Here is a 24,231-nt window from a genome sequence, read left to right on the forward strand (position 1 = left end):
CAACACTGCAAAAGTTACACGTTTAATGCAAAATGTTTAAATTTTAAGGAACTACATTACACATTATCGCTTCAACTTGCACCATCCTAGTAACACCTTGGAATCATAATTATTTGAACACCATATCTGTAACTGGGAAGATTGTGCTAATACTACCAGGCTCATACATTCTTGTACAAACATCATTTTTCATCAATCTATGTTTTGTAGGGTTGAACGTTGAAATTGGTTGGCATAAGAAACATATTCGCCTTTTAAAACCTTATTTATTGTGGCATAATGACAAATTCCTTTCATAAGCATAACATTTTTTTGAATTGCTACATGCACTTGCATTCTTATTTATCAGGAAAAATAACTCCTCTTCAATGCTATTGCAACATGTAAAACAATTTTTGATTACATTAAAACTCAAATATCTTGTGAAGCGGGATACAAGTGCAACAAAATGGCCCTCTTTCTGGTGTTGTTCCAACTCAAATGTGGTGCTCAATCTTGCTTCTACGCCTGAAACGTTTCCTACTTAGATTTTTTACTGTTGTGGGGTGTTTGGAGGTCTCCAAATCATCCTATGAGGTAAAAAAATTTGGAAACGTCCTGGAATCAATGGGAACTGTGAAGAATTGTTCTGCATTCCCATGAGGATTGTTGGAAAAGGGCAATGTTTTTGTTGCATGTTTAGTCTGTCTTCATATATTGTGCTTTAATGTTTTCTCTTGATATGAAGTTCCTCAACAAAAGACATATATGTTTGTATACCTAATATATATATTCAATTCTAATTTCAACATGATATCAATATCAATTTACAGACTTACAGTCCATCAGCCTCACAGACAAGCAAGTCAGTTACTTGCAATAATACTATGTGTGTTTTAGAAAATAAATGCTCCAAATATAGTGATTAATGCCCATACAACATTGCATATGTCTCTAAAAATACTTCCAGTTCATGAAACTTAGTGGAGGATATCCTTTATCTTATTCCTGGAAATGGGTCTCAGAATGGAACAATAGCAAAGGCACGTATCACCTTCGGGTATGCTTTGTTTTTTTGTTGTTCTAAATGAATCTGCTTTTTTTGAAGACATATCAATATTCATGTTCAGGAGAGTTGAAAACGAGGGCATTTTCCAGTTTCGTCATTTTTTTCCAAGACAACTGTGATGCATGACTTAGAAATGACTATGCATTTCCCCTTTTTTAAGTGCTACTAACAAATAAATATTCACTGAGTTGATCATTACTTGTTGCATTTGGTAGGTGTGGAAAGGTACAAACAGGCTCATTTCTACAAGGTGCAACTCCATATGGTCTACTTGGGCTTGGCATTGAACCTATCTCTGTCACTAATATTTTATATAAATCAGGCCTTGTATCAAATTCTTTCTCTATGTACACCCCTCATAATTCATTTGTCAAAATATTTACCTTTGGAGATAAAGGGACTTCAGACCAAAAGGAAACCATGTGAGGAAGGATTGCGGGGGAAAATTTAGAAGGTTTGATTTGGTTGTCGTTTAGGGCAAAGGACATGGAAGAGAAGGATTTTTTTGGGGCTTAAGAATGGGGCCTACTTGGTATCATATGGCGTCTGGTGCTGTTGATATTGGGTTGTTCAGGGATGTGGCTATCGCTGATGTGAGGAAGCACAAGACTAATGGGGTGGAGACTAAGGATGGTGTCCACCAAGTCGAGGTTTTGGATGTGGAGAGAGAATTGGAGGCCGAGAAGCTAAATGGGTGAATTCTAGGGCTACATTGCATGTTGGGGATGCATAATTCACTAGTTGGGTTGGAGTGGATTGGGTTGACTTCTAGCTAGTAGGCACCCAACTGGGGTTGAATTTTTCCAAGTAATGCATATGAGTCTATCCAACATAGGCGTAAAGGAAAATTGCATTACATTCACCTGTTTCCTGTTTGTTTGCAGTCATGTAGGCCTGACGAAAGAAGGTTTGGATTACTTTAATTGCATGAGTCGAGAGCATCAAATTGAACCAAACATGAACAAATATACCTGTATGGTCGACCTTCAAGTAGATCATGGTAAAATATCTTCTCTACAATCCTAGATTGAGTTTTTGCAAGGCTTCCAAAAATAGACTATGAGACAAACATTGAGATGCTTAACATTTGGAAGCTTCAAGCCATCTTGATACAAAAGATAATGGGTTAGCAAAGAACATAGCAAAAGTTACATTAGAAAACAACTTGTGGGAACTGGAATGATGGACAACAAAAGCTTGGAGTTGAAGACATAAGAGAAGAAATCTATCTAAAGGAAGGATTAGGAAGGATTGAGTTTCCAATCTACATTAGACAACAACTCACGGGAACCAGAATAATGCACAATAGAAGGCTAGAGTTGAAGACATGGGAAGAAATCATCCAAATCGTGTGCAACGAGGATAGACAGTGATGCAAATATCCGAAAGGGTGTCTTTCCGATATAAATTTTCTCCCTTTTCATGGAAAATTAGGCTGCCATTTATTACTCGAATACACAAGATGCCAATTTAGTGTTCAGCTGGAGCTTATTTACTTGTGTCATAACACAAATGTTATTGATGCACCTTATCTTATCAAACGGGTGTAGGAAGACATGGGATATTGAAGACCAGGGATAATGAATGATCATGTTGACCAATCACTTTCAGATGTTGGTAGGGAAAACAAAGATAATTCCATTCCCCCTTTTTCCCTGCAATATTTAGATAGACAATGGCTCAACTTAGTTGGATTGTTCTTGACTGAAATCTCAATGAGACTATAGCCAAAGACGTCATTACTCGCTCTATTTTAAAACAATCATTCATATTGATCGAGCTAACCGTTATATGAATCAAATTACAAATGTTATCTTTTTTCATTGTTAATATTTTTGAAACACAAGGATGTTAAAAAATGTACTATGCCAAATAACTTTTTTTCTCTTTTTATCAATCAAAAGAGTATACCATATGTGGAAAATTACAAAGGAGGAGGTTGTTGTATTTTACTACAATTCCTACACATGGTAAAAATAACAATTTTGTTTATTTCTTGAATTCAAAGTTGTTGAAGTGAAAAAACCTAGAATATGTGGAAAATAATAGAGGATGAGGTTGTTGTATTTTACTACAATTTCTACACAAGGTAAAAAATGACAGTTCTATTTATTTTTTGAATTCAAAGTTGTTGAAGTGAAAAAGCATCTATAAAACACAAAAACACATATTTACGTAGTCAAATATGTGTTAATATCTTAGTGACTTTACTTGATCTTAAGTTTGTCCATTTGATGGTCAAGCTGCCAATTGCAAGCCTTGAGCCTCAATCTCTGCAAGCAATTCAAACCCTGTTGCCGTTTAATTCTACCTAGATTACTAGACTATGTTTTTCCAGAAATATTCTAATGTTGGAAAGTGACCTTAAATTTTGGGTGCCCCTTAGCCAATACTAAAACCCTCTCCCAAAAGTGAAGTGTCTAGCCGTTAGTTTTTTTAGCATTGCAATTCGGTCTAGAGACATGCTTGATTCTTGTTGCCATTGCTGCACTTGAGTGTTGAGGAGCACATAAAAGAAGGCAAAACATCCCTTCTACAACTCTTCAATCTTGAGGATGGTTTCAACTCTGTTTGAGGTCCTAAATCAGTGGGAAAGAAGAAATATCAAAGATGAAGTTGCAAACAAGATAGGAATATCTTTCTCCCCTTTTGAAAAATAGTTTTCATGTGAAATTTTACAGTTTGTCAAATCCCAACTGTAAAGACATTCTAGACAAGCGTGCTGGAGTCCAACTTTAATTCAAACATCTCTACTCAACTCAATTTCAAGTAAAGAAAATGTTTTCCAAAACAGAGATAATAACCACCACACAATTCAGTACTATTCTGACTTCATGCTAGCCATTGCTTGCTCTATGAGAAACTTAGTATTGTGAACCCCATATTTCGCATTTAACATATGATATATTCCTGCATTTGGGTAATTGTTTCCTTCTTGCTTATCATATTGATAGTAAATCCAAATAGACTCAAATATAAACTCTATTTTTACACTGCCCCATCTTGTGCCAATCTCCAAGGTACATTGTTCTATTAGTCATGTCCTTTTAGACATTTTTTTGCATCTAAAAAGTTAAAACTCCTTAGGGTTGTTTCCTTCTATCACACTGCATTGGTGCTAGTAGATTTTACCTGATTCACAAGAGAATAAAGTTTGAGAGCTGCCTCCAACTGGTAAGTTAAGAAAATTGATTTAATTTAACATGCAATTTAACTGGTAAGTTGGTATGAGCCTTATCTTTGCAATAAGATTTATCTAGATTTCAATATGGTGGTGAATGTAGCCGAGATAGACATATGTAGTTATTGAATTATTTTTTTATATATACAAGCCACAAGTAACTTTATAAGATGTTTTGATAACTTAATGTTGTAAATAAACATTACCAAAAGATAAAATCTTAATTGATATTTTACATTCTGTGATTAATATGCTATATCCTAATATTGAGAAAATAAATATTAATATAAATAAATTAAAATTAAAAACAAAATTAACATTTACTTAAATTTTGAAACCAAAAATATAATTTAAAAAAAAAAATACACTAAAAAAAGATAATTTCACATATAAAATCAAATAATACCCATTTACATTCTTAACCTCACAATAAATTTTTAGAAATAAACAATGTAACATATTCCATCCCTTCAAATTATTCCCTTCTTCTAAAAAATCCTCCATTCAATACCCACATTACGTAAGTCGGTGTCACTCCCCAGATCAGTGCTGTCGGCAACGCGTAGGAGGGTTCACGAATAATCACCGTCGGTGGGTCCCACGTTCGCCGCCTCAAATCATAACCAACCACGTCATCAACGACACTAAAATTTATCTGCGGGGCCTTCCGCACGTGCGCCGGATGGGCCAACTGGGCCTGCCGGATATTCCTCAGCCGGCAGCCCGTTCGTTTTCCCGGCGTTCTTCTGCCAAACTTCATTTCATTTACACGAATTTCGGTCTCATTTGGGTTGCCAGCACCGTACGAGCTTTCATATGGCGTGCAATTTGCGGTGAATTTCATCATGAATTTGAGACAAATTTCACCTGCATTTGGGAGTTTTTTCCTTTTCCTTTACCTCTTCTTTTTCTGATCTCGTCCGTTAAAAGCGATGTGTGAAAAACCGCAAAAGCTTTTATGTGGAGCTGCCATGGCGGCGCCAGCGTTATATCGCTAAGAAGACTAAGAACTGGAAGTATTAAAGCTTTTTCATTGTCACAAACCCTCGATTTCACATCAGGTACAAGCTCTCGTATTTTGCTGTTAAAATTCTGGTATTTCATTTATTAATGAGCATGAGAAGTCCCGAGGGTTTCAAGGGTTCGAAGAAGTCAAGTTTCGAAGGGGAAGCAACGGCAACACCGGTCTTTCGAGTCAGCCGGGTTCAGACCTTGGCGGGGACGGGGGTTTGATTGGCCGTTGGTCGGATTTTACGGAATGGCTGCGGCCAATGGCGGCAGTAGCCCCGGCGGTCGTTGCTCGAGGAAATGTAGCTGGAGCTGTAGTTGTTGCAGTACAGGTGGTCTTCCTTGTTGCTGTTTGTCTACGAGATGAATGCTGGGCGTGGCTTCTTATCTCAAGTTTGCTGTCCTTCATCCCTTGTGACGTTGGGTTCGGTTCGTAGTTGTTGTTTTGAAGTCGACTACTTCAAATCTGAGGTCAGCGTTCTCTGCCGAGGCCATGAAATCGATGTAATGTGGATTTAATGCAAAATATTTTGTTTTGTTGGTTATGTTTATGCCAATAATTTGATTTTGTGCGAAATCCCCATCTATTTAAGTGCAGTTATATAAACATCGCCGTTTTTTGAGCAAACCCTTCCTTTTCTAGCCACGTACATGGTCGTTTGCTAATTCGGGAAAATTATTACGAGGTCTCGAGGTCTCTAGGTAGACGCAGGGGTTTTTCGGTATTTATACTTCAGATGAAGAGCTATTTGCCTGCTGTAGGCCATTTCTAGTTCTGTGGCTCCACCCAATGTGTATTTCAGATGAAGACGTCTTTTATTTTGTTTTCTTAACTATTGCCAGCATTTGCATTATTCACATGGTTCGTCTCTTTCTTTTTCACACACATATTAGCGTTTTTGCTTCATTATTCATATATCTTTCAGTGCTGGTAGAGGTTTCTTGTTTTCCGTTATTCTCCAAACTTTCACTTCAGTCTTGTGAAACGTTCATGCAGCCTTGAGCCGTTACCTGTTTCCAGTGACGAAAGTTGACGTCCTACCATGGCCTTGAAGAGAAATCCATCTTATGACAAAATACTTCAACTGCTCACTATATCACAATCTATATAAGACGCAATAGTCCTTGTGATGAATAATTGTAAGTATCATACAGTGCATGATGTTAAATTTGACGTCTACCCAAAATCTACATATTTTTTTGACACCAAACATAGCAAAAAACAAGTATTTGTGTTTTATAAGGGTCGACAGAAGAATCGGAGCAGCCTCCTCAAGTGGGCTAGAGAGAGAGATATAACGTGCTCGAGAAACTCAAAAAATGTACAAGCGCCGAAAACAGATATACACGAGTGCATTTAAGAGAAAGATACTCAAAAAAATGTGCAAGAGAGACATCTAATGTGCTCGAGAAACTCAAAAAACGTGCAAGTGCCGAAAACAGAAATACACAAGTGCATATAAGAGAAAGATGCTGATCACAAGTGGGAATGGCAAATTAATTGTCTTTAGCCTTACAACGCTTTGTATTTTAGATAAAGAAGAAGAAAAGAATGAGACAACAATGAGCTTGAGTTGTGTATTTATACATGTTTTAAGCAAGATGCCCCTTAAAGAGAAGTTTATGGGTCCCCAAATAGGGGCACACACACCAAGAGGGTTATTGAGCCTACATTTCATGTTTCACTATGGTGGCCTTCACCATAAACTTAGTATATGATAAATGAAATAAACTACAGACTTAACGATAATTATGGAATGATGCATATAATGTGTTGTGTCCACATGTGTACAGATTACACCAATAATTCAAACACTTTAGGCTAATTATCATTTTTTTTTGTATCTAGAGGAATCGACAAGTGGGGTGGTCTCGTACTTGTGTGACACTGGGTCAACTCCAACCGCTATCACTATAACCTCTAGGTGCCTAAGTATGCCCTTTTGTAGGCACATATGAATCAAGGTGATTTGAATCTCCAAACTCCTTTCACATAACACGACCATCGCCAATTGAGCTGCCCCGGGGCTTTTAGGTTAGTTATCATTAGGGGCTAAAGAGATCATAATAGTGAAAAGATACCCATCTAATGGGTCCATTGTGCTCTTTTAGGAAGAAGAACAAGTTGTGAATGAAATCATTTAACGAAGATTATTTCAATGGAAAAACTTCTTGTTATTTGAGTGATTTCATTTGCTGGCTTCTTGTTGTTGCTGCCATTAAAATCATTCATTGTTTTATTTCTTGTATTAAATTGCTTGATATTTGGTTCTTAGACATGTTGACATTTGTGTACCACTTTGTTTGTTATAGATGTTTTTCTGTTTCTTGTTTGAAATTTACTACTTTTAGCTTCAGATACAACATCTTTAGTCCTCTTTATTGTGTTTTTGGCAAGCAGTCATCTGTCCTCTGGTTCCATGACAAATGGTTTTCAGTGCTTTACATATTCATATTGATGTGAACCATCTTTGTTCCTCCATTTCATTTTAATTTCACGATTTTAGTTTCAAACACATCACCTCTTTATATTGTCAAGAATTTCTTGTTTTCCTTAGTCTTGCTCATATTAGTATTTGTAGTTCCATATGTTTTTTAAATGATTCTAGTCTTTAGTGCAGCTAGCAATTTTCTCTTTCCTTTTTGATGCATGGCAAAAAAAGGTGCATATTCGAGTTTTGTAGCCATTTTTATTTATTTTTTATGCATCATATACAAACATAAAAAACATAGAGGTCTATCTCCATCAGTCAACAAGTATAGATATAAATAAGTATTAGGATGTGATCACAACTTATCATAAATATTGGGGAAAGTTTCGACAAGTGTAAACTTGGACCTTAAAAACTTGGAAACTTGAAAAACTTAGAAAAAATGGCAACTTGAAAAACCTAGAAAAGAATAGAAATACCGAGAGAAATCAAAGATATTTGCAACATTTATAGCCACACATATTTTCATTAATGTTGCGTAGTGGGGTGCTTATTGCTTGCCTCCCCATCTAAGCTGTAGAATGTGTCCCTTAATGCAATAATTGTTGATATTTCTAACACTGATGCCACCCCATCAAATTATATCTTAGGTTTTAGACACAAAACTTATAAATAAGTTAAATTTTACTCTAATCCACCCATTACATAAGTTGGAGTCACTCACCCTATTACTGTTGGATTTACACTAAGAGGGGGGGGGGGGGGGGGTGTTAATTAGTATAAGGCAATTTCTTGCTTATTTAAACGTTCTATGAACCATAAAAAAACAATCTCACATATTTAAAACAAGATATAAATGAAAATTTCTTTATAACAAAACTTTGTAGGCACCGACCTATTGATACAAACTTTGTAGGCACTGACCTATTGATACAAACTTTGTAGGCACTAAGATACAAGATACACCGTTCTCATTTGCTACAAGATTTGTAGGCACCAACCTACTTCACTGAGTCTGCTTGTTACTTCTGCCTTCACTAGGTTTGTTAGCTGCTTTTGCCTTCACTAGGCTTGTTAGCTGCTTTTGCCTTCACTAGGCTCGCTTGTTGCTTTAGCCTTCACTAGGTTTGCTTGCTGCTTTTGCCTTCAGCAGGTCTGCTTCTCCCAAAACTTGTTGTTTATGGCCTCTTCCCAAGATCAAACTTGTACAACATGACAAATATCCAATTTTGCAAATTTGATTATGAAATTTTTACTCAAGATACTTTTGTAAGATACTTTTGTATGTCTCCTGGGATCTTTGAATTTTTCACAGTGTAAAAAGTCGTAGAAAATAAGTTATAACAAAAATGCTAGACTGACCTGTTTGAAGATGATTTAAGTACTATTTTAGTAACCCTAACTTCCATAGGGCATATCTTTAGAATTATTGTGAACCAAAGTTTGAAATTGCAACAAGAGGTACTTAGAGATCTTGTCTCTATAATCCTATTTAGGATTTTATAGTCCGTAACATCTCATAAAAAGTTATAGCAAAAATGCCAAGCTAACCTATTTGAAGCAGATTTCATGACCATTCAGGAACCCTAACTTCCTCGGATCATATCTCCGAAATTATAGCGAACCAAAGTCTGAAATCTTTGCCACATGTATGTAGAGATCTCACCGTTGACTCATAAATATTTCATGGTTTAAAACATCTCGTAAAATAATTTATAGTGAAAATGCCATATTGCCCTATTTGAAGTTGATTTCAGGACTATTCATAAACCCTAACTTCCAAAGAGCATATCTATGAAATTGTAGTGAACCAAATTTTGAAATTTCTACCACAGTTGCACAAGGATATCTATTGATTTTGTGTAGCATCAAGAGGTATTCCCGCTTTGCTTAAAGTTCTCCAAGTCAAACTAGATTAATTAGGCAAAATTTATATTAAAAAGACAGGTCGATGCAGGAAGCATTCAATTCGGCCAACTTATGAAGAGGTGTGTCTCTTGGGCTGTCACACCCCCATTTGACTTGTATAAATAGACATTGTGATGCCTCATTTCGACCCTAACGAAGTGCAAGTTTTCTCCATAATTCTTATCCCTCTTAGACAACTACACGTGTGGAGAAAGCAAAGAAGTTTGACCATCTTGATTGAGCTGATTTGGCCTTTGTTTTGATCGAGTTTGACTTGTGTTGACTGAGCTGTTTTATCTCAGATTAGGCCGCAATTGACCGCAATCTTGTTTTGATTGGGTTGTTAACCAGTGTTGAAATTATGATATTTAAGCTAGTTTGACCAACATTGACTTGCTAAAGTGTTGGCTAGGTTTGAATAGTATTTTGACTTGGATATTGGCACAAATTTCTAGACAAATTGCTGATTTGTAAACCTTGTTGAAGAATAATTTCTCCTAAAATAAAAGTAGCTAGGCTTTCTCCCAGGGTTGGGTTTCCTAGGGTAAAATTATTGTCTTTGTTCATGGTTGCCTTTTTATGATCTTTATTGTTGATATTTTCTGAAGTGCAATTGCTCAATGATATCAATGGCATAAGAATATTGTGTGAAAATCATTAGGAAGTAATTTTCTGGCAGAAAATTGTATCTACTCTATATCTTGTAGAAAATTCAACATGGTATCGAAGCTTTGTTGAAAGAGCAACCATTGAAGTCAGCCTTAGAGACCAAGTATTCAACAACTTGATTGGTTTTTAGATCTCTTGTCAAAATGGAACCAAGTCTCAGAGTCGAAGATGTTGGATGGTGCCACCAATTTTAGATCTTGGAAGACCAGGATACTTCTTATCTTGGAAGAAAATGAGCTTCAAGATCATGTGGAGAAAGTCATTCCAGAGCTAGAGGGTGCTGAGGAGAAAGCCAAGTATAAGAAGGATGAAGCCAAGGCTAAGAGAATCTTGATAGATTCCATAAAGGATCACTTGATTCCTCATGTTGCTGGTTTGAAGACTGCCAAAGAAGTGTATGGTGCTTTGGTGGGATTGTATGAGAGTAGCAACACTAGCAGGAAACTAACCTTGAGGCATCGATTTCGAATTGTTATGATGTCTAGATCAAATTTTGTTGTTTTCTATCTTATGAGAGTCTCTCAGTTGAGAGATGAGCTTAAAGCCATTGAAGATTCTATTAATGATACAAAACTTGTTACAATGACTCTCAATGGATTCCCTTCCTCATGGGATCCATTTGTTCAGGGAATTTGTGCACGAGAAAATCTGCTCAAGTTTGATAAGCTATGGTTTGATTGCTGTTTCTCCACGATACTGGACTCTAGGATAGAATCTTAAATCACTGACGCTACTAATCCAAGTATCACAACAAGATTACTATGCAACAACGAAACAATATACAACAGTAAATCAACACATGCACAACATTTTACAATTTTATACAACAACCCAACTTCGTTATATTAACAAACTGATAATACAATAGTCTAGGACTCACGTACTAGGGATAATGGCTCTCATACATCCACTGATACAAGACAATGACAACTAGGGTTGGTGTCAGTGCTTTGACAATAAATCTACCCTGAACAAGATACTCTAAGCATCTGGTTGTTGTAGCGCGCTCTCTTAGCTCCTCTCGTTTGTACCCTGAACACATTTGCTCGGTCCTTTGGCTCTTGATCTACAACAACTCCAAACTGTCTCTATCAATGAACCAACTCCATTAGGTCATTGAACTTGAATTCACCTGCTCTCTAGCTGATCGTTAATCCTTGAACACATCAACACAGTGAGACTTCGGCCGAGTTGTTCACAACTCCATTTGTGAACAACTCTCAACTGCCCACTGTTGCTCCTCAGCCCTTTTGGGACTTTCTTTCCATTAGTGCCTTCATGTGCTGCTCGATGAAGACACACTTAGGGCCGGAGGGCTTCCCACTATCACTGTTGAATGTTGCTTCGCCAACAATGAACTTAGGGCATGGAGGAATGTTGCTTCTGTTGTAGATGTTCTTCTCCACAAGACAAGTCTAGGGCTACAAACTGCTCTTGGCTGATCAAACCCATGAGCTCTTCTTCTGCTACTTCTAACAATCCCTTAGTCCTTCAAGAGACTTGTTTCTTAGGGCCTGAAGCAAGCCTATACAACCCTCTATATGTTGTTCTTTAGGCTGCTTTGTTCTACCAAGTTGGGCCACTCTCACTCAACCCTCCAATAGTCCATGAGCATTCAATACAACATCCTTGACAATCTGTCCTCTTCTAGGACTCTATCCTCTTGCAAGTCCCATCAACTCAAGAGGGTGACCAAACCGTCCTGCAACCTCTTGCTGCTCCTCTTGACATACATGTAAGTGCTGATGATGACTGTTCATAGGATGTTCACCAAATTGTCCAATCTGGATACTCATCCATCTAGCAAAACACCATTAACAAGAAGAGAAAAAACATACCTTTTCTCTGCTCCTCTTGCACTCAAGTTCTGTGTACTTTTGAGCTCTAGTTAAGGCATCCAACAACAACCCTAAACCCTGCTCCAACACTGCGGTTCCCTTCTCCAACTAGTCTAGTTCACTAGCCCTCATAATGCACTTGTTTAGCCTTGGGTTCTTCCACAGGGCACCTAAGCTACAATAAGAGATCTGAACCTGTTTCCATAGGAAACCACCCTCTGTTCACATGCGTTATTCTTTTTGTGGCTGCGGTTGGGATAGTAGACCTTTTCTAGGCCAAACAGGGGTCAACTCTCCTTTGCAACAACAATTAATCCCTACGGCCAAAACATAAGACAAAGACCCTTATCATGTGTACAAAATTGGTCCTTTTCTCACCTTCTAGTTTGCGACCTCCTGCCCTTGAACTTAGACTACAAAACAATCAAGGAAAGATGCAAAACCCGCCCCCTTCTTCCTTCGCTAAGTGTCCTTCCCATCTGTGGCTAGATTAGTGAATTCTTGATGTGCTTTACTTTCTTGGATGTGTAACTAATGCCTCCATAATCACCTTAATTTATATATTCTTCTAGGGCAATGTCTAGTCCAACAAAGGGTCACCTCATGTCAAGGTCGGCTTGACTTCTCTAGACAATTTTCCCACACTTAATTTCAAAAATTCATATCTTCATTTCCACAACTCGGATTTTGATGATTTTTGTTGCCCCTTACTTCTCTCCGGGTCCTCTATCATCCATCAATCACATATCAAATTCTCCTTACGGTTTCACACCCACATGCTTGGGTGCAAAGCCCACAGGCTTGGGTTCTAAGCCCATAAACATATTTGTGTGCCCATTCCTCCACAACCCTATAGCCTATATTCTTTTAGGGCAACGTCTAGTCCAACAAAGGGTCACCTCATGTCAAGGCCGGCTTGACTTCTCTAGACAATTTTCCCACACTTAATTTCAAAAATTCATATCTTCATTTCCACAACTCGGATTTTGATGATTTTCGTTGCCCCTTACTTCTCTCCGGGTCCTCTATCATCCATCAATCACATGTCAAATTCTCCTTACGGTTTCACACCCACATGCTTGGGTGCAAAGCCCACAGGCTTGGGTTCTAAGCCCATAAACATATTTGTGTGCCCATTCCTCCACAACCCTATAGCCTAGGGTTTGGAGTACCTCCCAAGCTACAAATCTCAACGTTGATTGTGTCCAAGAGGCTAGACTATTGTCCAAGAACAGTTTGTAGAATCCACATGATGAAGAAATTCAAGCTCTTGCAATTCACACAAGGAAGGGAAAAGGAAAAAGAAATTTTGGGAAGTTTGATAAGTAGAACTGGTAGAAGACCTACTCCCATTCCAAATCAATAGACGAAGGATATGTCAAAGATCAAGAGCTTCAATTGAGATGATTTTGGGCACTATGCATCCCAGTGTCCTCAAAGGAAAAGGAAGGGAAAACAACTTCCATCAGCAACCGATGTTGATGATGATAATGATGAACGTCCACCTCAGAAAAAGTCAAAGGAATTTTTCTTTATCTCCACTCTTTCAGGCACGATTTCTAATAATAGCGATGTTTGGCTAGTAGATAGTGGTGCATCTAGGCACATGATAGGTTTTCGAGATTCTCTCACTAATTTGATAAAGGATTTAGAGTGGCAAGTGGAACTTAGAGATAATGCTAAGTATACAGTGGAAGGAATTGGATCAACATCGCTTCAGCTAGAGTCCAGAGATTTACTACACATGAGAGATATGTTGTTCATACCAAGATTGAAGAAGAACACACTCCCTATATTAGTATTGGAGGATAGAGGTTACAAAGTTGCATTTGTATATGGTCAGGTTCTTGTATGGCCTAAGGGCTCAAGCATAGACTCTGTGAGAGTGATTGTTGTTCGAAAGGGAGGATTGTAAAGATTACTAACAAATCCATCCCTGGTCGTGGCATATGAGTCTCACATGGAGATTGATAGTGAGGAGCAGGAGGCTTCGAAGGATGCCGGTATAGGTCCCATTATTCCAGAGCTTCATTCTTTTGACTATCAGAAGGAGCCAACAGAGCCGTTAGATTTACCAAGAGATGTTACTGACACTTTGCAGGATGTAGAGGGGCATGCAACTCCCAGAGGTACTTTCAGGGAGAGCAGACGACCACAAAGGTTCTTTAGCTATATGGTATTAATTAGCCACATAATTATTCTAGACCTTCTTGTTATGAGGAGGCACTAGACCAACAGGTTTAGAAGGATGCTATGATGGAGGAGTATTAGTCCACATGAAGAATGATGTGTGGGAGATGGTTCTGAGACTAGAAAGGAAGTCAATGGTGACTTCCAAGTGGATCTATAAGATCAAGCATGCAACAGATGGCAGCATCGAGAAGTACAAAGCGAGGTTTGTGGCGAGAGGGTTCTCCCAGAAAGAGGGAGTGGACTATGACGAGACGTTTGCTCCAGTCACCAGGTACACTTCTATTAGAACTATTGTTTCTCTTGCTTCAGTTATGGGTTGGAAGATACATTAGATGGATGTAAAGACTGCGTTCCTCAATGGTGTGATTGAGGAGGAAGTGTACATAGAGCAACCTCAGGGCTTTGAGCTACATGGGAAGGAGTCCCATGCAGATTGAAGAAATCTTTGTACGGACTCAAGCATGCACCCAAAGCATGGTATTTCACGTTTGATGGATACTTGATGAACTTGGGATTCACCAAGAGTGTTGCTGATCCTGATCTTTACCTCATGATTGTTGATGGCGATCTTTTGATCTTGGTGTTGTATGTGGATGATCTATTTCTTACTGGAATAGAGAGATTCATCATCGAGTGCAAGAGGGATTGGCCTTGGAGTTTGAGATGAAGGATCTTGCCCTAATGCACTATTTCTTGGGATTGGAGGTGGGACAAAGACTTGATGAGATCTTCCTTAGACAAGGGAAGTACATTGTTCAGATTTTGAGGCAATTAGATTTGATGGACTGCAAGTCCATGGCTACACCTTTGGTGACCAATTTGAAGACGCTGACTGATTTTGCTTTAAATTTAGGTTTGGTGAATCCCACATTTTACATGCAGTTGATTGGATCCTTGATGTACCTAGTTAACACTAGGCCAAATAGTTGCTTTGCAATGTACACCTTGAGCCAGTATGTATTCGAGCTGAGGCAGATACATTGGGTTGCAACAAAGCATGTGTTGAGGTACCTACGTAGTACATTTGGTTACAGTTTGAATCTTGAGATATGACTCAGGTTGTGAAGTGAGGCTACAGGGATATACAAATTTGGCATGGGCCAGGAGTGTAGAGGACAGAAAGAGCACTTCGGGTTGCTGCGACAACTTGGGGATCGACTATGATACTTTGCTTTAGCAGGAAGTAGACTTATGTCGCACTCAACACCGCTACCCACCAAAAGTGGGTGACCCCATATGTGAAATTTTCTCCTAGACATCTCTTCAGTTGACAACCAACAACCCCTGACAACCAACAGAGTAGTTGATGTATTATGCCATTTGATCTCCACTCCCTTAATCAGTCATATGTCCCTTCGCCCATCTATCGAGAGAATATGTTAGAAGGTGGCCAATTTGATTGTAAAGGTATGTTTTTCATTGTACAATCAGGTGCTTATTCTTGTTTTTCCCTGGGCATATTCGGCATGGAATATTGGGTGGCTTGGAAGAAGGAAGGGTTTGACTATAGTTGTGTTCTCTCACCTTAAATTGGGGGTTAATCCTTAATCCTATTCTTGTGGGATCTCCCTTATTGGGCTATGACTTTAGGAAGGGCACTACTAATCGGGGTAGCGCGGTCCCGTTTTCCCATTTCACATTTTTCACTCCCCTTGACTCATTACAAGCCCTATTTCATCATTTTCCCTCTTTGGGTCTGCATGACCACTAGGTCCACAAGGCATTGGTACAACCCGTCCCCTTGTCCACATGTTTGGGTCGGGCTTGGAAATGTTTCCTCGGAGGTTGATGCAGCTAAAAGAATGTTAAAAGCATATCATGGTCACAAGCAAGAAACAAAAGAAACGAATATCAAAAATTGCAAAAGATGGTCGAGACATTTAATATAGAACGTGGACAAAAGCCAAACATGAGGTCTACCCATTCATCATGGCCATCACCCTGATTCCTAGGGCCCCATGAGTGCCCCCACATCATTAAGGAACCCATGCACGTCCCAATCCACCCATGCATGTCCCAATCCCTGGTGGCCGATGAACTGTCCCACCTTAAGGGGGTAATAATTGCTTACATCATATGCAACATACTCTCATCTCTTGGAGCCACAAGCAGTAATACAAAGAAAAATTAAAAAAAGGAAAAAGGCTAATGAAGAAGGATGGAAAAAGAAATGTTGGGGTAACTCTTGTATCCACAATTGCCTCCTCCTACATCTAAATACCCAAATATATGGACATCCCTCATCATTACCATCCTTGAACCCATGGCATTTGGATTTGAGATCCTCATGCCCCCATCCATCTCATCATTATTGACATGACCCCTACCAATCAGATGATGTACTTTGGACTTGTCTTTCCCCGTAGGGGATGAGAACACTTAATAGGGAGGTAACAATATTATAAGAGTAAAACCCTAAATTTGGAAGGGAAGCCCATTATGAAGTCTCAATGTGCCCTTGATTAACAAGCTTGGTTCACTTAGATGCACTAATGAATTATTGTACTTGATGGTGAGGAAGCGCATTGGATCTTATATGTAATTGGCAGGTGGTTTCATCATGGGTTGGGCAACTTAATTGGGCCCAAGCCCACTAGACTATCTGTTAATATTAGATAAAATGGTATGCTCTTATGCTTAAGAGCAATTTACTTCAATTTTTCTTATTAGCCCAATATCAAAAACCAGATTAGCAGTCACATTAACATTGTTAGTAAATGCAGATAGAACATAAACAATAAGCAGAAGACAAGCCAAGACAAGAGGACACAATATTTGGTGGATGTTAGGGAAAAAATCCAATGTGGGGAAAACCATTTGATCAAACCTTCTTATTATTCTTCAAAAGTTCGGCGCAGAGAGAGTACAATATATAAAATTTACTTGCCCAAACACTGTCAAAACAGTCCAGCGAAACTGCACCCAACAGGATGCCCTAATAAGAAAGTTAATGTTGGTCAAACCAACAGAAATTCTCCTCCAATTTAGCTCGATCAAACCCAGTCAACTCGGGCTTTAGGGACAGTCCAAATTAGCCCAAAATAGTCCTGAAAAATTTGGTCAAACTTGGTCAATGCACAGTCAACTTTTTGTGGTCAAAGGGCTGCAATCAACTTTGGTCAACATGCTAAGAAAATCTCGATTTCTATGCCAGAATATGTGGCTTGCCCAAACAGAGAATTTCCCACAAAAAATGCAGCCAAACGAAGTCAAACACTGCCCGTCAATGTTGGTCAAAGTTCGCTGCAACTCAGTCAATGCAGAGAACAGAAATCCCAGAGAAACCTTTGCACATGCGGAGAGAAACAGGTTACCTGTAATTTTGTACGACCCAATCAGATGTAGAGAGAGAAAGATGTGTGATTATGAGTGACCAAATGAGGAAAATGACTCCTCTATATATACACAACGTTGAGGGTGAAGAGACACGTCTGTTGGGCTTCATGATCCTACATTAGAGTTTTGGATGACCTTGACAATTTGTCAATAGAAGAAATAAATTCATAATTCCATTTATACTTGGTAGAATGAGGTGAACTTAGATCAATCCTGCACATCTCGGAAAGAGGAATCCAATAAAAATATCATCTCCATCACATGCGCTGTCCAAGGTGGAGTTTGGCCCTAGTTGCCAATTTTAACACTCCCTCTCAACTAGGGAGAACTCCACCTGCCAAACCATCTGACAATCCGGACCATCTCGGTCATCCCTGCTCTGCTCTCCTCTGCTGAACCATGAAGAAATAATGAAGAAGAAATGATCGAGAGTGTATCATACCACTCTCCACTGACCCGAAGTCAGTCTCCATTGATCCCAGATCAATATCAAACATCCTAACATAGGGAGTATGGTAGTACATGATGCATCCATTGGTAGTACTATGGTCCCTATCCTCATTTCCCAACTCATTGGCCAGATGAGAGGTACTTCCCATGAGTCCCAGACTGCATGGGTAGGATGTATTGGCAGGAGAAGGTGAACCACTCATCCTATGCATATATCAACCATCATGGGGTATCATAGGGGAAGGTGAACCACTCACCCTGTACACAGCGCACCACTAGGGGAAGGTGAACCACTCACCCTATGGTTGCTCATAGCTCCAAGAATTACCCCAAGCCTCCCGGAGCTCCCAGAGCTCAATATCCAACTCAAATGGGACCCTCATAAGAGGGTCCCTCCACGTCTCCGAGTCGTTCACGGAAGGTTAAGAATTTGACCTTCCCGAGGGGCTTCGTAAGAATATCTGCGACCTGTTCAGCAGTTCCAGTGTGATGGAGCCTTATTGCTCCTTGTTTTACCATATCCCAGATAAAGTGTTACCTGATATCAGTATGCTTGGAGCGGTCATGAAACATGATATTCTTAGAAAGACAAATCCCACTTTGGTTGTCGCAGTAGATCACGGTGATATCCAGCACATGCCCAAACAACTCACTAAAGAGCTTCCTCAACGAAACAATTTCATAGGATGCCATAATAGCAGCAACATCCTAATGTGCTCTTACGATCCACCAGATTGCCACCCTAGTTAGCATTAGAATAACCACGGAGCCTCAAATTCCTGGTAGTGTATCTCAATCCATAAGTGATCGTGCCCTGGAGATATCTTAAGAGATTCTTGGCAGCAATCCAATGTATGTGATGAGGCTCGACCATGAATTGATTCAATGTAATCACTGCAAAACATATGTACGGATGAGATTTCACCAAGAACATCAGGGCCCCCATGAGTTGATGATACTCAGAAGGATTTCCCAAATTGGGCCAAGCAACACTTGTTCATAACTTCTTGAAGTTAAGTTCCATCGGAGTAGTCACGGTCTTACAACCCACCATCTTAAATCTTTCAAGGTGCTTCATCTCACTTGGCTTTTGCCAGACCTCCAAGCCTAGGAAGTAGTGCATCAATCCTAGGTCCTTCATCTCAAATTCGGAAGCCAACTCCTTCTTGCATTGATAAATAAGAGGGTCTGCACATGTCAGAAAGAGATTGTCCACATCAAGTACCAAGATGAGAGGTGTATTATTTTCAACCTTAAAGTAAAGGTCCAAATCAACTTCACTTCTTGTAAAACCCAACTTCATTAGTAGCTATCGATCCTCTCATACCAAGCTCGAGTAGCTTGCTTCAACCCGTAGAGGGCTTTCTTCAACCTGCATACATGTGTCTCCCGATCTTGAACTTCGAACCCCTTGGGTTGTTCAACATAGACTTCCTCCTTAAGTGAGCCATGCAAGAAGGCGGTCTTGACATCCATTTGATGTAAATTCCATCCTTGTGAGGCAACAAGGGCAATGATCGAACAGATGGTGGTATATCGGGCAACTAGCGCAAATATCTCATGATAGTCCGCACCTTCCTTTTGAGAGAAGCCTTGAGCAACAAACCTGGCCTTGAACTTTTCAGCACTTCCATCAGCTCCATGCTTGATCTTGTAGAGCCATTTCGAGGTGATAACACATTTGTCCTTGGGTCTAGGGACCACATCCCAGACATCATTCCTCATAATTGACTCATACTCTTCGTTCATAGCATCCTTCCAAACTTGGTGCTTCACAACTTCTTCAAATGTGTAAGGCTTAGTTTGAACAATGGTGCTCATGGCAGCTAAGTACCCTTGATACCTATTCGACTTCTTACTTTCACAAAATGTCTCCCTTGGTGTAATATGTCTTTCGACATCTTCGAGAGTGTCCCTGAGCCATGAGGGTCTCCTTTTTGAGGAGGGCTCACGGGGAGGTGGATCAGTGGGATCCATCGGTTCTTCAACATCGGGCATCGGCTCATCCTGCGGTTCTCCCTGCTTTCCTCTATTTGCTTCTTTGTCCTTCCTTGGAATAGGAAGGTTTCTAATCATCCCAAGGGCAACATCATCTTCATCGATGGTGACATCATGACTTATTTTCACTTCTCTTTGACCAAGGGCATAGATTATATATGCCTTTGATGTTTCACTGTAACCCACAAATGTTCCTTTCTTCCTAGATGCATCCAATTTGCTTCTCTTTTCTTTCAGCACATGAAAATACACGGGGCTACTAAAAATTCTAAAATTAGAAACATCAGGTTTCTTACCAGTTAAAACTTCTTTGAGAGTTTTGGAATCCAATGCTTGATGAGGGCATCTATTTTGAACATAGATGACAATGTTGGCAACTTCTACCCATAGGAACTTCGGAAGGCCTTGATCATGAAGCATGGCATGAGTGGCTTCTATAATAGAACGGTTCTTCCTTTTAGCAACACCATTTTGCTTAGGAGTATATGCGGTAGTAGTCTCCCTCTTAATGCCAGCTTCTTTGAATAATTATTGAACTCATTTGATTCATATTCGATTCCATTATCGGTCCTCGATATTTTGATCTTCTTCCCTGTTTGATTTTCAACCAAGGTTTTGAAAGAGTGGAACCATGTGAACACTTCTTCTTCTTCAAGAAATAAATCCAAGTTTTGCGAGAGAAGTCACCCACAAAGATAGCATAATATGAATATCCTCCCAAAGATGTCACGGGCAACATACCAGATAGATCAGAATGAACCAATTGCAAGATGTCTGTAGTCTTGCTATCACTTGAGGGGAATGGTCCCCTTGTATGTTTTCCTTCGGTACATCCTTGACAAACACCTTCATGTTCTACTTTAAATTCGGGCATATTTGTCACCATCTTCCTTGCATTGGGTAAAGCCTTATAATGTAGATGAGCAAACCTCCGGTGCCATAATTTGGATTGAAGAGATGTGTCGCAAGACATAGCTCCCAATGGACTTCCTCCGACTTGATATAGGTTGTCAACCCTGAATCCAAGAGTAAATGCTTCTTTGAAATTTCTTTTCCAAACACGTCCATTTCCATCAATGAATGCCATCTTGAATCCTTCTTCCTCCATTGTTGAGATAGGTACCAGGTTCTTCTGTACATTAGTTACGTATAGTATTTCTTGTAGGTGAATGGTGTTGCCTTGATTCAATTGAAGGGTAACATTACCAACTCCTTTCACGGGATAGGTGGCATTGTCTCCAAGAATGATTTCCAAATTTGTATCCTTTTCTATCAGATTTGAAAGAGCCTCTTTATACCCAATGAAGTGCCTTGAGGCACCACTATCAATCAACCAATTTCCCAAGGTATTCGAAGGAGAGGTAGTAGAGAGGGCAAATATAAGATAAAATTCTTTTTGCTTGTTATGTACAACACTAGATTCATCATACCTAGAGTTTCCTGATCTTTTGGGAGGTCGACCATTTCCAGGTTGAGTAGCGGGAGCATTCCTTTTTCCTTTGTTGTTGAACCCGCCATTCCTTTGATTGTTGTTGCCCCTGAAATTGTTGCGGTTGTTGTTGTCATCATGTCGAGGTGTATCCCTTCTATGAGGATACTCCCTAGCATAGTGGCCAAACCTGTTTCAATGAAGCATCTACCCTTTCTTCCATCTTTGAATTCCGGTCTTCATTGACATTGTTTCTTTGAACTTGCATTGTTCTTCTTTTTAGCATGAACGGAGAATGCAGTAGGACCATTCCTATTTGAAGGTATGTCTCTTTCTGTCATCCTTGTTTCTTCTTGAGTACATCTAGTCAACAATTCATCAAAACCTGGAATCCAGTCATTGTTGAGGATAGTAGTGTTGAACACATCCCATTCATGAGGGCAATGAGAGTGAGCTCCCTGTTAGCAAGAATTTCTCCAATTGAAAGAAGATCATTTTGATTTCGGTAATGCTCATGAAGTAGGATTGGATATTTTGTCCTCTTCCCTTCTTTATGTCTTTCAACTTGTTCTTGAGAAAGAGGACTTGGTTTGCATTGTTAGCTTTGAACATGCTAACCAAGTTGTCATACATCTCCGTAGATGTGCCCAAATCAGAGATGTAAGCAACTAAATGCTTATGAATAGAATCCCAGATGACCTTTTTAGCTTTGACTTCAACTCTCTTGTTCTTTGTCTTAGCGGTAGCCAATGCATTTGAAGGAGGTTCAACAATCTTTCCCTGCACATAGTCCATAACATCATGCTCCTCCAAAGTCAAATCAAGAGACATCTTCCATGCATGCTAATCAGATTTATCATTGACCTTGTCATCAGATTTGAAGTAAGATGAGGAGGCCATTGAATCTTGTTCTTGTCCAACAAATCTCACTGATTTCTTTTCTCACTCTTGCTTGGGCTTTGTCTTCACCTCAACGCTGATACCATGTTAATTTTAGATAAGAATGGTATGTTCTATGCTTAAGAGCAATGTACTTCAATTTTTCTTATTAGCCCATATCAATTTCCGGATTAGCAATCACATTAACATTGATGGTAAATGCAGATAGAACATAAACAATAAGTAGAAGACAAGCCAAGATAAGAGGACACAATATTTGGTGGATGCCAGGGAAAAAACCCAAATGTGGGGAAAACCCTTTGATAAAATCTTCTTATTATTCTTCAAAAGTTCGGCATAAAGAGAGTACAATATACAAAATTTACTTGTCCAAAGACTGTCAAAACAGTCTAGTCAAACTGCACTGAACATGATGCCCTAACTAGAAAGCCAACGCTGGTCAAACTAGCAGAAATTCTCCTCCAATTCACCTTGGTCAAACCCAGTCAACTTGGCCTTCAGGGATAGTCCAAATCAGCGCAAATAGTCTTGAAAACTCTGGTCAAACTTGGTCAACGCATAGTCAATTTTTTGTGGTCAAAGGGTTGCAGTCAACATTGGTCAACATGCTAAGAAAATCTCGATTTCTGTACTAGAATATGTGGCTTGCCCAAACAGAGAATTTCCCACAAAAAACGCAGTCAAACGTTACCCGGTCAACACTGGTCAAAGTTGCTGCAATTCAGTCAATGCAGAGAATAGAAATTCTAGACAAACCTTTGCACGTGTGGAGAGGAACAGGCTGCATGTAATTTTGTATGACCCAATCAGATGTAGAGAGAGAAATATGTGTGATTATGAGTGACCAAATGAGGAAAATGACTCCTCTATATGTACACAACGTTAAGGGTGAAGAGACACGTCTGTTGGGCTTCATGAGCCTACATTAGAGTTATGGCTGACCTTGACAATTTGTCCATAGAAGAAATAAATTCATAATTCCATTTATACTTGTCAGAATGAGGTGAACTTAGATCAATCCTGCACCTCTTGGAAAGAGGAATCCAATAAAAATATCATCTCCATCATATGAGCTGTCCAAGGTGGAGTTTGGCCCTAGTTGCCAATTTTAACACTATCATATTGACACTCCTCGGGGATGTGTTGAGAGACATGGGACTCCATCACGTGTTAGAGCAACATTTCATGCCATGGGCACCTTCATCACTTTCAGTACTTTGCTTATTGCCCCATAAGGACTAGTGTGCCCTGACTGGCTTAACATATTATGGTAGTTGATTCAAGGCCCATAGGAGGTTTGTCTCACCCTTGAGACAAGGGAGGGCAAGGCCATCGTCAGAGCCCTCATTATTGGAGCAATACAAGCTTCTCTGTCCTTAGGAGACCCACGAGATTAGTTTTTGTGCCCAAAACCCAATTTGGGGCCCCACATGATGACTTGCATGGAGACTAAGGGGTCATCCCCTTGTTCAAGATTTATAGAGCCCTCTCTCACATTTTGGCACAAAGAGGACTCAACGTGGCCCTCCAACAACCCTACATCAATATGACATCATCAATTTGGCTAGCACTTGGATGGCTAATTTATAATTTGTGAAGGCTATTTGTTTGGCTTGTGACCAAGGCTTGTTTCTTGCCCATTATTTTAATGTTTTAGGGGCGAATTAGGCTAAATCGACTTAGTGAGACTCATATAAACAAAACTCACTTTTATTTGTGAGAGACTTGGATTCTTCTATTGTAAAAGAACTCACACTTTTCTTTGGAAGCTATTGGAGATTCTTTGATGCATTTTGACATTTGGAACTGAAAGTTTTGATCTTCTTTGGAGCTATCTCTTG

General features: G+C 39.4%; 1 protein-coding gene and 1 pseudogene across 5 annotated transcripts in view; both read left to right on the top strand.

Annotated features, from left to right (window-relative positions):
- Positions 1–480: 480 nt before the first annotated feature.
- On the top strand, positions 481–1,564 carry LOC149147200 (aspartyl protease family protein 1-like; annotated as a pseudogene).
- A 3,571-nt stretch (positions 1,565–5,135) lies between these two features.
- LOC149147201 (mitogen-activated protein kinase kinase kinase YODA-like) overlaps positions 5,136–24,231 on the top strand; it is a 133,391-nt gene continuing 114,295 nt past the window's right edge. For 2 of the 5 annotated variants that reach the window (XM_089439098.1, XM_089439101.1), the window contains exon 1: positions 5,137–5,708. The gene's annotated coding sequence lies outside the window, so the exon portion shown is untranslated. Of the gene's footprint in view, positions 5,742–6,234; positions 6,378–24,231 lie in introns of all 5 variants that reach the window. The other 3 variants (XM_089439099.1, XM_089439102.1, XM_089439100.1) reach the window with 3 other exon arrangements.

The sequence above is a fragment of the Pinus tabuliformis genome, chromosome 9, assembly GCF_031772625.1.
Source record: "Pinus tabuliformis cultivar Carrire ecotype Pingquan chromosome 9, CPIR1, whole genome shotgun sequence".
Classification (NCBI taxonomy): Eukaryota; Viridiplantae; Streptophyta; class Pinopsida; order Pinales; family Pinaceae; genus Pinus; species Pinus tabuliformis.